The 5,523-nt window shown below is 39.5% G+C and overlaps 1 long non-coding RNA gene across 1 annotated transcript; it reads right to left on the bottom strand.

Annotated features, from left to right (window-relative positions):
• Positions 1-1,795: 1,795 nt before the first annotated feature.
• Positions 1,796-2,882, bottom strand: LOC122137088. The gene is made up of 4 exons (XR_006154598.1): positions 2,744-2,882; positions 2,572-2,641; positions 2,225-2,313; positions 1,796-2,142 (listed from the first exon to the last, which is right to left on the bottom strand). It is a non-coding gene; the product is annotated as an uncharacterized LOC122137088 (long non-coding RNA).
• Between the last annotated feature and the right edge of the window lie 2,641 nt (positions 2,883-5,523).

Raw genomic sequence — 5,523 nt, 5'->3', positions numbered from 1 at the left:
TTTATTTTAAAAAAGGGACAAAATCATCAACTTAATTTGATCTGGGTGGACATAATCGCTATCAAAGGATCCCATTGTATTGTATTGTCAGCATATTGTTGCCAGTTATTATAGTTAAAAGCTGTGCAGTTATATCCAATTGCATGCTGTTCTTGACATAGACAGTTACATTTAATTCTTGATTAAGGAGCAAACAATGGCAGCCAGCCATTTTTGGAGTCACAAAGCTTGTGTGTGGAGGGAGAGTCAGGCGAGTCCCAGTCAGGCCCCAGCAGTACTGGATCCCAGTCAGACCCAGGCAGTCTATCACAGTCAAGGCAGGAGACAGTATTCACTGTGGAGAGCACCCGGTTTCTCATCGAGCTGATGAGGCACGTAATGGATAAGATAAGTTCATGCAGTGGAACCAGCTTGTCGTGATCACGGTTAGTGATCATCCATGTGTAGTGTTCTTAAGTCAGAATCATTTCTATACACATGCTTGAATTGTGCTTATACAGCCATTTATAGTGATCAATTTCACCTGTATGGATGTGCTCACTATAAGAGGATTCCACCCCCTGCAGGAGCTCAACACCAGAATCAAGAGGGGAAAGGGGGCAAAAAAAAGTTCTGAGAGGAAATGGCCGGTAGGCTGACTGCCAAATTTGGCCTGATTTTCTCTTCAGCCAAAGTGGCCCGCAAATGGAAGACCCTTGTCGATGGCTACAAAGGTGTCAAGGACAATAATAATAGCACAGGGAGGGGGGTAGTTTGGTTCAAGTCTAATCAGATGGATTCACTTTTAGTGTTACTGTATTCTGTTCATTTGATTATATTTTTAGAGCATTGTTGAAATTGTAGAAATTGTTGTCATTAATAAATATAGTTTTGTCTTCATATATTTGCAGTTATTGTCTATTTTGCTGTTTGATAAATGCACAATGCCCCATAATAATACCTACAGTGGGTACAAAATGTATTAGAAATATACAATAATAATATTTTGATTTTTTTTATGTGTAGTTGTCAAGGTTGTTTCAGATCAACACCTGCAAGTGACCACTAGGTATCACCGTTGAGACGGGTGTCGGATTGATTTGAAGCCTCTACACAATATGGCACATTTGCTTCAACTGTTTCATTGCTTCACGAAGCCTCGATCTGCCCACCACTAGCTCTTAGGAACCTTAAGTGCAGCAGAATTTTTTTTGTAACCTTGGCCAGATCTGTGCCTTGCCACAATTCTGTCTCTGAGCTCTTCAGGCAGTTCCTTTGACCTCATGATTCTCATTTGCTCTGACATGCACTGTGAGCTGTAAGGTCTTATATAGACAGGTGTGTGGCTTTCCTAATCAAGTCCAATCAGTATAATCAAACACAGCTGGACTCAAATGAAGGTGTAGAACCATCTCAAGGATGATCAGAAGAAATGGACAGCACCTGAGTTAAATATATGAGTGTCACAGCAAAGGGTCTGAATACTTTTTAGGACCATGTGATATTTCAGTTTTTCCTTTTTTAATAAATCTGCAAAAATGTCAACAATTCTGTGTTTTTCTGTCAATATGGGGTACTGTGTGTACATTAATGAGGAAAAAAAATTAACTTAAATGATTTTAGCAAATGGCTGCAATATAACAAAGAGTGAAAAATTTAAGGGGGTCTGAATACTTTCCGTACCCACTGTATATGTCCATGTGCCTTAACAGCCCCAAGCATCATCCATGTGATGTCAAGTAGACATTACAACATCGCTGCTAGAACAATTAACAGAGACACACTACTGCAACACTGTATACACGGTGTTCAATGGGTAAAATTTGAGAAATGTAAATAACATCAAGTACAAAAACACACCAAGAAGAACAAAATAGTGAAATAAAGTAACTGAAGTTATCAACCTGGTACAACAAATAAATATTTAATTCTAAGAACAATTGCCTTGAATGTGCAGCAAAAGGAAACGACATCTGTTTTTGAAAATTAACTCTTCAAATTTTCTCATCCTCATGACGAGGGCACCCAGTGGGATGGTCCTCGCACATGTCTGTAGGTCCTGTGCAGAGGTTGTGGAGCATGCAGGCTGACATGATCAGCATGACCACCACATCCAGCCTGGTGTTTTGCAGATCTCTCATTCTCCTTCACTTGCATTTGACCCTGCCAAAAGATTACAGTACACAAAGTCACCTCACACACCAGGAAACAGGAGATAGGCTCTGCCCTATGGGCAGTTACTTACCTGCCAAAAGCTTGTTCCACCACAACATGTCCTTTGCCGATCTGTGTGTTCCTCTGCTGGCCCTGGGTGGTCAGGGCACCATTGTCCCGCTTTGGTGTGATAATAAACGGGTATTCGCGACTAATGTAGGGGCTGTCGCCGAGTACCATGTAAAATCACATACTTGTATAACAAAATAATCTGTTTTTTCTAGAACCTTTATGTTGGTAGAAGAGGAGTGGGGTTGGTTGATGAGGTTGTGGGATTTAATTTATATGTTCTCATCCAGCCTATACAGGGGGTATTGAAAATGACATACTTGTATACACATAGCATCAGTCTTCTCCAAGATGCTACAAAATACTCACCTCCCCATTTTTTCTGCCCATCTCGTGAAGAAGGTGGATTTCCTGAGGATCCTGGAGTCATGTACCCTGTCTGAATATCAGAAGTGGTTTATTGCCGTGTATGCTATGCCTCGAAGGAATGTGCTTGTGGTACATTGGTGCATGACAGTTACTGGACTCAATATACAATTACCAGGTGCTCCTACAAAGATGTCCCGAAACCTCCCTTTTCCATCCGCAATACCCTGGAGGACTACAGAATAGTAGCCTTTTCTATTGAGGTAGTCCCCTCCTCTGACAGGTGGCCGCTGTATTTTTATGTGGCACCTGTATTTTTATGTATTTTTATTTGGATTTAATATATAAATGCACAGTTTATGACAGATATACAATTTGACTAGTGGTATTTTTTGATTGACTGATCCTATAATACAGTGTATATTAATGCTCTGAGTATTTAAATGTTAAATATATTTATTTATTTGGAAGGGACAAACACACACAAAAAAGGAAATCCAATAACTGTTCAAATATATGACAACAACAGTTCTATTCATATGGGTTTCTTTGCAGTAGCTTGCTTGATGTAGCTTTTGTTGTTTCATTTTTTCCTTATGAATGATGCGTCTCACATCTTGCAAGGTGAGGTCAGGGAACTTTGACAGAGCATGGTCTGTGAATTAAAACACACACACACAACAAAAATATTTTTTTTCTGTCACCCCAAGTCATCCAGAATTAACACAATAAAACAAAGTATCATGTAGTGATATGTTCAAGTGATAATTCAAGTTCAAGTTTCTTAACACTAATGCAATTACAACTGCTATATTTACCAACAGACAACCAAAAATGTCCTTTAAAGGGGTCATATGATGAGATTTCAATTTTTCCTTTCTCTTTGGAGTGTTACAAACTCTTGGTGCATGAAGAAGATCTCTAAAGTTGCAAAGATAAAGGTTAAGACTCATCCACACCCTCCTAAAACGCCTCATTTAAACTCGCCCCCACATGTCTACATCACTGTGTGGGAAGATTTGCATAACGCCGCCCAAATGTTCATGCAAAGAAAGACGGCGTAACTTTTATTCTCGCTGTAGTATTGTTGTTGCCGCTGCAGCCATGTCATATAGACGCTGTGTGTTTCGTTGTGAAAGTGAAACTACTTTGTTTGGCCTTCCAAAAGAAGACGATATACGCTTTGTCATGCCTGGGGCTGATCCGTGCTGGTCGCTGAGGAAATACATCATCTTCACGCTGTAGATCGCCGGATCGGCTTTCACCGTGGACAAAGGGGAGTTCAGACTGGGCTCGTCACATGTGGTTGCCGCAAGCCCGCTGGCCGCTCCTTCATTGAATCCGCCAACCGCACCGTTCTCAAGTCTGCCGGCCGCTCCTCACTCAAGCCCGCAGTGTGAGATGCATTATATGGAGGACTGTTTCCTGAACCTGCAGAGTAGCCTACAATGGGTCTGTGCTCAAAGGCTGTTAAAGTGCGGCAGATCCAACTTTGCAAGGACAGTCTGGCGCTTCTGACTCACAGCCTGTAAGTAAATTTTTTATATTCTTTCTCCTGCCGTATTGTCTCCTCCTTGAATGCTTCCAACATGGTTGACGTGCACCGCTTCTTTCTAAAAATAAACAAACAAACATGTAATTTATTGCCAAACATTACTTATGTAAAATGTATTTTATTCACATATACCTTCCATGTGTCATTTCAGATAAGATCAGATTCACCCACCACCTCCTGATATGGGCCATATCATGCTGAAAAGCAAAAGACAAATTTGGAAATTGATGTTTAAGATGTCAAAAAGTAATACATTTCATCAATATAGAAAAGGATAGTGCTTACCTGAGTGAAGTCATATACCATGCATACTGCCAAACAGATAAAACATTAACAATTTTGAATATAAATCAAACAGTTAATTTTACAAAAAATATACATATAAATCTTTTTTCACTGGGATCAGCCTGATGTCTTTATGGATGTGGGGTTATGCCTAAGATGAATGTGATGGGGAAATGAAACCACTTGTTACCATTAGCATGAATACACCGCAATTCACAGATGCTGACTGTGTTGGAACATCCTGGAAAATAAATCAAAATAGAAAATTAACATTTTCCTTATATTGTAAGTGTGTATGTGACATGAATTAATACCTTATTTTTAACAATCTTCCAAGATCCTGGAATCATCTTTATTGCAATTGAGCTTTAAAAAAGGGTTGTTTTAATATTTATATTATTTATTTACATACATACATATACACATACATATAAATATTTATACATACATGAATGAGAGCGAGAGAGAGAGAGAGAAATTCAGTGTTGAACCACTGAACCTTGTTGAAGGTATAGACAGTAGCAAGTTATCATTAATTTTAAAGCTACTGCCTATGCCTATCTAAAGCCAGAGAACAAAATGTTGAACTGAACCACTGGACTAAAATACACAACTTCATCCCATGGGTTCACAGTCAAGGCTTAAGCTAGTCCCAGACTAAAATGCAGGTTTGAGCTGTTTTAACTGAAAGCATATCTTAAAATATGTCAGTGCCATGCTTTCGTCTCAAGATGCACACCAGTAATGTTTTTTCTAAGAGACGTTTGTAAAAGATCCTTAAATGTTCTAATTTAACTATGGCCTAATCCTGGCTTAATCCAAGCCCTGTCTGTGAAACCAGGCCTAAAAGTTATAAGGAACGATGAACAGTTACATTAAATTTTGTATAGATTTGACAAAGACAACTAAGTGTTTTGCATTCACATGCTTAGAACTTCAACTGGAACACAGAACAGTTTTTCCCCATGAAACTTCATGGAACAGAATTATACAGTATGTAAACCTGAACTTGGATGCACAGTCAGTATCTCCATAACCACTAGGGTCACTGCCTTCCGGCTGTCTATGGCAGCCACTTCCTGCTGCCAGCTGCCGGTTTTTCATCTGAACCCCTG

Source organism: Cyprinus carpio, chromosome B4 (assembly GCF_018340385.1).
Source record: "Cyprinus carpio isolate SPL01 chromosome B4, ASM1834038v1, whole genome shotgun sequence".
Taxonomy (NCBI): Eukaryota; Metazoa; Chordata; class Actinopteri; order Cypriniformes; family Cyprinidae; genus Cyprinus; species Cyprinus carpio.
This window is presented reverse-complemented; position numbering and strand designations above follow the sequence as displayed.